Genomic DNA, 12610 nt, shown 5'->3' with positions numbered 1-12610 from the left:
TTCTTTTGATTTAAAACATTTTTCATTTAAGAGAGGTGATGGATTCATAGGACATTCATAACTTTAAGACATAGTTACTACTACTAATGATCATGTAATGAAGACACAAACATAGATAAGCACATAACATAGAAAACGAAAAACAGAGAAAGCAAGAACAAGGAATGAATTCACCTTAGTGATGGTGGCATTTCCTTCTTGAGGAACCAATGATGTCTTTGAGCTCTTCTATGTTTCTTTCTTGTCTTTGTTGCTCCTCCCTCATTGCTTTTTGATCTTCTCTTATTTCATGAAGCATGATGGAGTGCTCTTGATGTTCCACCCTTAGTTGTCCCATATTGGAACTCAATTCTCCTAGGGAGGTGTTGATTTGCTCCCAATAATTTTGTGGAGGAAAGTGCATTTGAGGCATCTCAGGGATCTCATGGAAATGAGCTTCTTGCGCCTCTTGAGCTCCATGACTGGGCTCTCTTGCTTGCTCTATCTTTTTCTTAGTGATGGGCTTGTCCTCCTTAATGAGGATATCTCCCTCTATGTCAATCCCAGCCGAATTGCATAGGTGGCAAATGAGGTGAGGAAAGGCTAACCTTGCCATGGTGGAGGACTTGTCAGCCACCTTGTAGAGTTCTTGAGGTATAATCTCATGAACTTCCACCTCTTCTCCAATCATGATGCTATGGATCATGATGGCCCGGTCTATAGTAACTTCAGACCGGTTGCTAGTGGGAATGATTGAGCATTGAATGAACTCCAACCATCCTCTAGCTATAGGCTTGAGGTCCAATCTTCTTAGTTGAACCGGCTTGCCTTTGGAGTCAATCTTCCATTGAGCTCCTTCTACACATATGTCCATAAGGACTTGGTCCAACCTTTGATCAAAGTTGACTCTCCTTGTGTAGGGGCGTGCGTTCTCTTCCATGTTTGGCAAGTTGAACGCCAACCTCACATTCTCCGGACTAAAATCTAAGTATTTCCCCCGAACCATTGTAACATAGTTCTTTGGATCCGGGTTCTTACTTTGATCATGGTTCTTGGTGATCCATGCATTAGCATAGAACTCTTGAACCATTAGGATGCCGACTTGTTGGATGGGATTTGTTAGAACTTCCCAACCCCTTCTTTGAATTTCATGTCGGATCTCCGGATACTCATTTCTTTTGAGTTTGAAAGGGACCTCAGGGATCACCTTCTTCTTGGCCACAACATCATAGAAGTGGTCATGATGGGCTTTGGAGATGAACCTTTCCATCTCCCATGACTCGGATGTGGAAGCTTTTGTCTTCCCTTTCCCCTTTCTAGAGGATTCTCCGGTCTTAGGTGCCATCAATGGTAATGGAAAAACAAAAAGCTTATGCTTTTACCACACCAAACTTAGAATTTTGCTCGCCCTCGAGCAAGAGAAGAAAGAATAGATGAAGAAGAAGAAGAAATGGAGGAGAGGTAGAATGGGGAGTGTTTCGGCCAAGAAGGGTGTAGAGGGGTGTGTTGTGTGAATTTGATGAAGAATGGAGGGCTTTATATAGGGAAGGGAGGGGGGTTAAGGTTCGGCCATATGGGTGGATTTGGGTGGAAAATTGGTTTTGAATTTTTGAAGGTAGGTGGAGTTTATGAGGTAGGTTTATGGGGAAGAGTGGATGGATGTGAGTGGTGAAGAGGTGATGGAGAAGAGAGTTTGAGGTGATTGGTGAAGGGTTTTTGGGGAAGAGTGTTTATGGGGTTGTGTGAAAGAAAGTGGTGAGAAGAAGTGAGTGGAGGTAGGTGGGGATCCTGTGGGGTCCACAGATCCTGAGGTGTTCAAGGATTTACATCCCTGCACCCATTAGGCATGTAAAAATACCTTTGCACACAACTCTGGGCGTTCAGCGCCAGGTTGGTGGCCATTTTGGGCGTTCAACGCCCATTTGTGTGCCATTTCTGGCGTTGAACGCCAGAACCATGCCTATTCTAGCGTTCAGCGCCCAGAAGCTGCCCATTTTGGGCGTTCAGCGCCAGACAGATGCTCCTCCAGGGTGTGATTTTTCTTCTGCTTTTTTTGATTCTGTTTTCAATTTTTCTATTTATTTTGTGACTCCACATGATCATGAACCTACAAAGACATATAACTAAGAAAAATATAGTTAGATAAAAATTGGGTTGCCTCCCAACAAGCGCTTCTTTAATGTCAATAGCTTGACAGTGGGCTCTCATGGAGCCTCACAGATTTGCAGAGCTTTGTTGAGACTCTCCAACACCAAACTTGGAGTTTGGATATTGGAGTTCAACACCAAACTTAGAGTTTGGTTGTGGCCTCCCAACACCAAACTTAGAGTTTGACTGTGGGGGCTTGGGTTAACTTTGCTTTGAGAGAAGCTTTTTCTGCTTCCTCTCCATGGTTGTAGAGGGAGATCCTTGAGTTTTAAACACAAGGGAGTCCTCATTCCATTGAAGGACTATTTCACCTCTGTCAACATCAATCACAGCTCTTGCTGTGGCTAGGAAAGGTCTTCCTAGGATGATGGATTCATCCTCTTCCTTTCCAGTATCCAGGACTATGAAATTAGCAGGGATGTAAAGGCCTTCAACCTTTACTAACACGTCCTCTACTTGTCCATAAGCCTGTTTTCTTGAACTGTCTGCCATCTCTAATGAGATTTTAGCAGCTTGCACCCCATAGATTCCCAGTTTCTCTATTACAGAGAGGGGCATGAGGTTTATTCCTGAACCAAGGTCACACAGAGCCTTAAAGATCATGGTGCCTATGGTACAGGGTATTATGAACTTTCCAGGATCCTGTCTCTTCTGAGGCAATGTCAGTTGATCCAGATCACTTAGTTCATTGGTGAACAAGGGAGGTTCAACTTCCCAAGTATCAATGCCAAATAATTTGGCATTCAGCTTCATGATTGCACCAAGAAACTTGGTAGTTTGCTCTTCAGTAACATCCTCATTCTCTTCAGAAGAGGAATATTCATCAGAGCTCATGAAGGGCATACGGAGGTTCAATGGAATCTCTATGGTCTTTAGATGAGCCTCAGAGTCCTTTGGTTCCTCAGAGGGAAGCTCCTTATTGATCACTGGACGTCCCAGGAGGTCTTCCTCCTTGGGATTCACGTCCTCCTTTCCCTCTTTGGGTTTGGCCATTTTTCTTATGTCAATGGCCTTGCACTCTCCTTTTGGATTCTCTTCTGTATTGCTTGGGAGAGTACTGGGAGGGATTTCAGTGATCCTTTTACTCAGCTGGCCCACTTGTGCTTCCAAATTTCTAATGGAAGACCTTGTTTCATTCATGAAACTTACAGTGGCCTTAGATAGATCAGAGACTAAATTTGCTAAATTAGAAGTATTTTGTTCAGAGTTCTCTGTCTGTTGCTGAGTGGATGATGGAAAAGGCTTGCTATTGCTAAACCTGTTCCTTCCACCATTGTTAAAGCCTTGTTGAGGCTTTTGATCCTTCCATGAGAAATTTGGATGATTTCTCCATGATGAGTTATAGGTGTTTCCATAAGGTTCACCTAAGTAATTTACCTCTGCTATTGCAGGGTTTTCAGGATCATAAGCTTCTTCTTCAGAAGATGCCTCTTGAGTACTGTTGGATGCAGCTTGCATTCCATGCAGACTCTGAGAGATCATATTGACTTGCTGAGTCAATATTTTATTCTGAGCCAATATGGCATTCAGAGTATCAACTTCAAGAACTCCCTTCTTCATAGGCGTCCCATTACTCACAGGATTCCTTTCAGAAGTGTACATGAACTGGTTATTAGCAACCATGTCAATGAGTTCTTGAGCTTCTGCAGGCGTTTTCTTTAGGTGAATGGATCCACCTGCAGAAGTGTCCAGTGACATCTTTGATAGCTCAGATAAACCATCATAGAATATATCCAGGATGGTCCATTCTGAAAGCATGTCAGAAGGACACTTTTTGGTCAATTGTTTGTATCTTTCCCAAGCTTCATAGAGGGATTCACCTTCTTTCTGTCTGAAGGTTTGAACATCAGCTCTAAGCTTGCTCAGCTTTTGAGGAGGAAAGTACTTGGCCAAGAAAGCCGTGACCAGCTTATCCCAAGAGTTCAGGCTGTCTTTGGGTTGAGAATCCAACCATAATCTAGCTCTGTCTCTTACAGCAAAAGGGAAAAGCATGAGCCTGTAGACTTCAGGATCTACTCCATTAGTCTTAACAGTATCACATATCTGCAAGAATTCAGTTAAGAACTGAAAAGAATCTTCAGATGGAAGTCCATGAAACTTGCAGTTCTGCTGCATCAGAGAAACTAATTGAGGTTTCAGCTCAAAGTTGTTTGCTCTAATGGCAGGAATGGAGATGCTTCTTCCATGTAAATTGGAATTAGGTGCAGTAAAGTCACCAAGCATCTTCCTTACATTATTATTATTTTCGGCTGCCATCTCCTCTTCCTGTTCGAAAATTTCTGAAAGGTTATCTCTGGATTATTGTAATTTAGCTTTTCTTAATTTTCTCTTCAGAGTCCTTTCAGGTTCTGGATCTGCTTCCACAAGAATGTTCTTATCCTTGCTCCTGCTCATATGACAAAGAAGAGGGCACAGAAAAAATAATAATAATAATATGGATCCTTTATACCACAGTATAGGGATCCCTTTGTGAGTGAAAGAAAAGAGGGAGACAAAGAGTGTGATGTAAAGAAAGAAACACAACTGTGAGGATGGCAGAGATGTGAGATGAGATGTTAGTAGATGAATAAATAAATAGAATAGGATGGGAGAGGGAGATTTTTTTCGAAAATAATTTTTTTGAAAAAGGGTTAGTGATTTTTGAAAATAGTTTTTGAAAAATGTTAGTAATTTTCGAAAATTAAGATTTAAAAATTAAAATAATTAATAAATTAAAAAGAAATTTTGAAAAAGGGGAAGATATTTTCGAAAATGAGAGAGAGAGAGTTAGTTAGGTAGTTTTGAAAAAGTTAAGAAACAAACAAAAAGTTAGTTAGTTAGTTGAAACAAATTTGAAAATCAATTTTGAAAAGATAAGAAGTTAGGAAGTTAGAGAAGATATTTTGAAATCAAATTTTTGAAAAAGATAAGAAGATATTTTTGAAAAGATATGATTGAAATTGTTTTTGAAAAAGATTTGATTTTTAAAATTACAATTAATGAATTGATTCACAAGAAATCACAAGATATGATTCTAGAACTTAAAGTTTAAATCTTTCTTAACAAGCAAGTAACAAACTTGAAATTTTTGAATCAAAACATTAATTGTTATTGTTATTTTCGAAAATTTGGTATAAAAATAAGAAAAAGATTTTTTTGAAAAGTATTTTTGGAATTTTCAAAAATAACTAAGAATTTTGAAAAAGATTTGATTTTTGAAAAAGATTTTGAAAAAGATAAGATTTTCAAATTGAAAATTTGATTTGACTCATGAGAAACAATTTGATTTTAAAATTTTTTGAAAAAGTCAATCCAAATTTTCGAATTTGATGAGAGAAAAAGAGAAAGATATTTTTTTGATTTTTGAATTTTTAATGAAGAGAGAGAAAAACAAGAAAAATGATGCAATGCATGAGAATTTTAGATCAAAACATGTGATGCATGCAAGAATGCTATGAATGTCAAGATGAACACCAAGAATACTTTGAATGTCATGATGAACATCAAGAACATATTTTTGAAAAATTTTTAATGCAAAGAAAATATGCAAGACACCAAACTTAGAATTCTTTAATGCTTAGACAATAAGAATTCAAGAATGCATATGAAAAACAAGAAAAGACACAAAACAAAAAATCATCAAGATCAAACAAGAAGACTTACCAAGAACAACTTGAAGATCATGAAGAACACCATGAATGCATGAGAATTTTCGAAAAATGCAAGATGCACATGCAATTGACACCAAACTTACAACATGACTCAAGACTCAAACAAGAAACAGAAAAATATTTTTGATTTTTATGATTTTCTAATTTTTTTTGGATTTTTTTTCGAAAATTATATGAAAAAGAAAAAATAAGGATTCCAAAATTTTTAATATGAATTCCAGGAATCTTGCCATGTTAGTCTAAAGCTTCAGTCCAGGAATTAGACATGGCTCACTAGCCAGCCAAGCATTCAATGAAAGCTCCGATTCAAAACACTAGACATGGCCAATGGCCACCCAAGCTTCAGCATGTAATTCAGACATGACATGCCTGACATACCCTACAGTCGTATAATAGCTGATGGTTGGAAGCCTCAGTCCAAAAGAATTTAGACATGGCTTTACAGCCAGCCAGGCTTCACATGCTTCATGAAACACTAGAATTCATTCTTAAAAATTTTGAATCTAAAATTTTTTTTCGAAAACAGGTGAGAAAAATTTGAAATATTTTTGAAAAATTTTTGAAAATAAAATAAAAAGAAAATTACCTAATCTGAGCAACAGGATGAACCGTCAGTTGTCCAAACTCGAACAATCCCCGGCAACGGCGCCAAAAACTTGGTGCACGAAATTGTGATGTCCAGGCTCAAACAATCCCTGGCAACGTGAGCAACTTGGTACGCGCAATCGTAATTACACTTTGATTATGTAAAATTCATGGCTCTTTCTTTCCCTGGCAATGGCGCCAAGAACATGGTACCAATACCATGGTTCACAACTTCAATACAACTAACCAGCAAGTGCACTGGGTCGTCCAAGTAATACCTTACGTGAGTAAGGGTCGAATCCCATGGAGATTGTTGGTATGAAGCAAGCTATGGTCACCTTGCAAATCTCAGTTAGGCGGATATAAATTGATAATGAGGTTTTCGAAATTAATTAATAAAATAGGGATAGAAATACTTATGTAATTCATTGGTGAGAATTTCAGATAAGCGAATAGAGATGCTTTCGTTCCTCTGAACCTCTACTTTCCTGCTATCTTCATCCAATCAGTTTTACTCATTTCCATGGCTGGCTTTATGCAAGGGCATCACCGTTGTCAGTGGCTACATCCCCTCCTCTCAGTGAAAAATATGCTCACATGCTCTGTCACAGCACGGCTAATCATCTGTCGGTTCTCGATCATGCTGGAATAGGATTCACCCTCCTTTTGCGTTTGTCACTAACGCCCAGCACTCGCGAGTTTGAAACTCGTCACAGTCATTCATTCATTGAATCCTACTCGGAATACCACAGACAAGGTTTAGACTTTCCGGATTCTCTTGAATGCCGCCATCATTCTAGCTCACGCCACGAAGATTCTGATTAAGAGATCTAAGAGATATTCATTCTAGCTTATTTCATGTAGAACGGAAGTGTTTGTCAGGCACGTGTTCATAGGGGAGAATGGTGATGAGCGTCACACATAATCATCACCTTCATCACGTTCTTGGGTGCGAATGGATATCTTAGAAGCGAAATAAGATGAATTGAATAGAAAACAGTAGTACTTTGCATTAATCTTTGAGGAACAGCAGAGCTCCACACCTTAATCTATGGAGTGTAGAAACTCTACCGTTAAAATTACATAAGTGAAAGGTCCAGGCATGGCCGAGATGGCCAGCCCCTAAAACGTGATCAATAGATCAAAAGATAATCCAAAGATCCAAAGATGTCTAATACAATAGTAAAAGGTCCTATTTATAATAAACTAGCTACTAGGGTTTACATGAGTAAGTAATTGATGCATAAATTCACTTCTGGGGCCCACTTGGTGTGTGCTTGGGCTGAGCTTGAGTGTTGCACGTGTAGAGGTCCTTCTTGGAGTTGAACGCCAGCTTTTGTGCCAGTTTGGGCGTTCAACTCTGGTTTTGGCTCCTTTTCTGGCGTTGAACGCCAGATTTGGGCAGAAAGCTGGCGTTGAACGCCAGTTTATGTCATCTATTCTTGGCCAAAGTATGGACTATTATATATTGTTGGAAAGCCCTGGAAGTCTACTTTCCAACTCAATTGGAAGCGCGCCATTTCGAGTTCTGTAGCTTCATAAAATCCACTTTGAGTGCAGGGAGGTTAGAATCCAACAGCATCAGCAGTCCTTCTTCAACCTCTGAATCTGATTTTTGCTCAAGTCCCTCAATTTCAGCCAGAAAATACCTGAAATCATAGAAAAACACACAAACTCATAGTAAAGTCCAGAAATATGAATTTAACATAAAAACTAATGAAAACATCCCTAAAAGTAACTAGATCCTACTAAAAACATACTAAAAACAATGTCAAAAAGCGTATAAATTATCCGCTCATCACTTATGCAACTTCAACTTGCAGTAGTTGCTGCTCCTGCTGATGCTAATGCTCAACATGCACCTAATGGAATCTCGATTGATCTTGTTGCTCAAGATCCTACCAATCCACCAGCAGCAACTTCAGATGTACCAACTGAGATGATCCTTGGCCAATCAGAAGGGGTTTCGGTTACACAAGAATCTCAATCTTTATCTGTTTCCAGCCAAGTATGATACTTTATTTGTAATCTATCTTTTGTTATAAATTATAATGTTCCATAATGTAAATATGATTAGTGAATTGACTTTATCTTTCATGATGATAAAATGCAGGACAAAGTAAAATCAAGGCCTCCAAAGCTTCATGTTGTTAAAGGAAAAGCAACAACCCCAGCCTCACCACAACCGGCTACAGCTGCAATAATTCCGGTTTCAGCTGAAACAATTAAGGGCACCAATTCTGCTACTGCGAAAAAACTTGCTAGCTTAATGACTTTTGTGCCAACTCCTGGATTCAAACACTCGAGGAAGAAAGACAAAGATGTTTTGAGTTGTGTTGTGTATTAAAGGCTGAATTATGTATTTTGTAAAGGGTTAAGGATTAGAATCTTTATGTATTATAGACATATTGAAGTATTTTGTACAACATTGTTCATATTTTAGTATAGCCCAAAATTAGGTAACTTATGCTTGATATTATGAAGACTTGATTAATAGGTTTAGTATTATTGTGAAGACTATATTAGCATGATTATATGGACATGCAAATGCTTCGATTTCAATACATATGATTAGACTTAATTTATCTTATGAGTGATTAAGTCTTTATTTTTATTTACTTATTTTTAGAATTGTGTAAAAATTTATTAAACTAATGTCAAAAAATGCAGGTTGCATGATTGTTAATGGATATTCAAAAATGTCCAATCTCATTTATTACATTTCACCAATACTCTTAACAAGATCCAACAAAATAACAACATCACCAATACTTTTACAAGTTTTTTACTTTCCCATTGAATTGACAAAAAGTGCTCCAACTACTAACATAAGCATTATTACTAGGACAAACATGAAAATAAGCAACATCTTAACTACTCTGACTTCAACTTCCAAACTACCCATTCTCCAACTTAGTTTCACTTTCCAATCTTCATAATCACTTTCAACTTCAAACTCTTCTTCTGCCCCACCATTTGCAACGTCAAAAACTTCATATTCATTATTATCTATCCAACTAAAGTAGTTACAGTGGCTAACTTTTTGCAGATGTCAAGTGAAAAAATTGAATCTCACGTTAATGATGAAAGGGGGTTCAAGAAACTATGGATCATACCAATTTAAACTCACCCAATATCTTGGACAAGTGTGAAACAACCTTTTTGATTTTCTGGTGTTTCAGATTTCTTGATCACAGTTTTCAGTCCACAAAAACAGGTTTTGTCCATGTTCATTCTCCTTTTTCGCATGGAGGAGCTAGAGCCGAAGCTACCCAGCGATCGCAGTGATAACCCACCACTTCGTCCTCCACCGACGCTCCGCATCGTGGCTTCTAAACCTGGTGATGTCTTTGCACCACTGCAACACCACTCCTCAAGATAGATTAATGTTTCCGTTCAATTTGGGGATTGGAGTTTATAAAATGGGATAAGGACTATTTTGACATAATAAGGTGAACATATCTTATCAGTTTTCAATTGGGTACACAACTGTTAACACACCTGTCACTTAACGGTCCACGTGTATTATCGTTAACGGAATCTGTAAGCCCATAAACGGAAGGACAAATCTGATTGATATCAAATCTTTCGAAGACTAATTTGATTAAAAAAAATTTTCGGGGACAAAAATAACGATTGTGCAATTTTCGGGACCAATTTCACCATTAGCCCTATAAGAGCCCGTTTGGGAAGGAGCAGAAGCTACTTTTTCTGACTTTTGAATTATGAAAAGTCACAGTACGCGTGTTTGGCACTATTTTAAAAAGAACTTTTAACTTACCAAAAAGTTAATTCATAGCTTTTTGAAGAAGTAGAAATATATGACTTCTCCTCCTCGATGAGTCATTCTATCATTTCCGTAAAAAAAAAATTCAAAACAAAAAAATCTACTTTCATTCTTGGCTCTGTAAATATTGGAAATACTCCCCACCACCATTTTCACCCAAGGTTCCATCTGCTATAAGCATTGGCCTTCCACCATCATTTTCACATAATGATTTATCTGCTCAAAAATATTGACCCTCCACCACCATTTTAAAATAATGTTTTATCTAAACCACCTATTGTATATATTTCTTCCAGTTTTTTTAATCATTTTATCACTCTATTTTTATTATTAAATTTGTATTTAACATTGTGTGTGGTATAAAATCTCAGTTTTATTTTTATTTTTTTCCATGTGATTTTAATTTTATATAGGATTAATCTCCACATACAAGCCTTTTCACTATACAAGTTATACAAGTCCTGAAAATCCCTAATCCCTAAAATGCGCCTCTTATGGCATGTATATTTCACGCGCCTTCTTAACAGATTTTTCAATCAATCAACGCACAAATATATAATTTCCTTTTTCGAAAAGGATTTTGTTTCCTTTTTTGAATTCCTTCTGCGTTTTCTTGTCTTTTCTCTTCGATCTCTTTCATGCGTTTCTCTCTCCCTTCTCCTTCGCCGTTTACGTAAGTTTCTCTCTCTGTTCTCTTTCTTCGTTTTTCTCATTTTCCATTGTTTCTGAAATTAGCTCTGAAATCGTTTTGAAGATAATGGATGATTCAACTTCAGATTATCAGTTGAACGAGAGCGAAGTGAATTTTGAATTTGAATCCAATGAAGTTCCTGAGATGTGGTTTAATTCCAGTTAATAATTGAATTTGAATTTGAATCCAGTTAATAGTTTATAATTGTGTAGTTGAATAATGCGTGAACCTTGTCTGTAAAATTTGCTGTTTATTATTCCTTGTTTGAATTGAATCTAATGTACTAGTTCTGATGAATTTTCTGCATTTTATATCAGACGTTTGGGTGTAAATCAGGAATATTTGGGTGTATTTTAGAAAAGTTTGGGTGTATTTACAGTTTATGACTTTTCATCTCACTGAGGGTGAATTGTCTTATTCTTTTAGTTGAATTGTTTTAGTTTCTGTTTAATGATGATTCATGAATCTGATTTTTGTTATTTTTTATGATGGTTTTATAGTTCTATTTGCATTCTATAGTTTATGCTTATTTTAATATGGTGTATTTTTGGTGTATTTTGCAGCCCCTCTATGGTATTGATGAGCAGTTTGTTCTCCACATACAAGCGTTTTTCTCATACAAGTCTTTACAAATCTTCTCCTCTTTTTATTGTTTTGAATCCAATCAAGTGGCTGAGGTGTGGTTCAATTCAGAAGTAAAAATGTAGCATTAGAGGAAACATTTTTCTGTACAAAAATGTTATTTGTACACTAAAATCAGCTACTAAAATCAGCGACCAATGTATTTGTGTATAAATACATGTGTGGTTTAATTTATTTTCAATGTATATTTCTATTCCAGTAGGTATTTTATACTGGTGGCTGACTTTGGTGGCTAATTATAGTATACACGTAGCATAACTCATTTCTGTATTTGCATCAAATTTGGGTGTAAAACAAAGATATTTGGGTGTAACACGAAGATATTTGGGTGTATTTTAAGAAATTTTGGGTGTAGTTTTATTCTGATAAGTTCTGCATAATTTAGAACTCTTTCTTTTCCTCCTCCTCATCTTCTGCTGCTTCTTTTTTTTTCATCATCATCACCATCTTCTTCTTCTTTATTTCTTATTCATCTTTTCCTTTTTATTTTACCTTCTCAAGTTTCTTCTTGTTTTACTCTCTTAACAAGAATAAAAACAAAAAATCAAACAAAGAAGAAAAAAAAACACATAATGCTCCAAAATTACTTGAAAAAGGATGAACTTACATTCATTTAACTAAAAGAAATAAAGAAATAAGGAAAAGAAGAAGAAAAAAATATAGCATTAAAGGAAATATTTTTCTGTACAAAAATACTATTTGTACACTAAAATCAGCCACCAATGTATTTGTGTATAAATACATGTGTGGTTTAATTTATTTTCAATATATATTTGTATTTCAATATGTATTTTATACTAATGGCTGACTTTGGTGGCTAATTTTAGTGTACACGTAGCATAACTCATTTCTGTATTTGCAGCAAATTTGGGTGTAAAACGAAGATATTTTGGTGTAACACGAAAATATTTGGGTGTATTTTAAGGAATTTTGGGTGTATTTTTATTCTGATAAGTTCTGCATAATTCAGAATTCTTCTTCTTCCTCCTCTTCATCTTCTGCTTGTTCTTTTTTTTCATCATTATCACCATCTTTTTCTTCTTTTTTTTCTTATTCATCTTTTTCTTTTTGTTTTACCTTCTCAAGTTTCTTCTTGTTCAAACAAAGAAGAAGAAAAAATACATGATG

General features: G+C 36.6%; 1 non-coding gene across 1 annotated transcript; it reads left to right on the top strand.

The window, feature by feature from the left end:
• Window positions 1–3879: 3879 nt before the first annotated feature.
• LOC112760756 (small nucleolar RNA R71) lies at window positions 3880–3987 on the top strand. The gene has a single exon (XR_003181180.1). It is a non-coding gene; the product is annotated as a small nucleolar RNA R71 (small nucleolar RNA).
• The last annotated feature ends 8623 nt before the right edge of the window (window positions 3988–12610 follow it).

Source organism: Arachis hypogaea, chromosome 16 (assembly GCF_003086295.3).
Source record: "Arachis hypogaea cultivar Tifrunner chromosome 16, arahy.Tifrunner.gnm2.J5K5, whole genome shotgun sequence".
In the NCBI taxonomy this organism is placed as follows: Eukaryota; Viridiplantae; Streptophyta; class Magnoliopsida; order Fabales; family Fabaceae; genus Arachis; species Arachis hypogaea.
The sequence above is the reverse complement of the archived record's forward strand: the minus strand, read 5'-3'. Positions and strand labels throughout refer to the sequence as shown.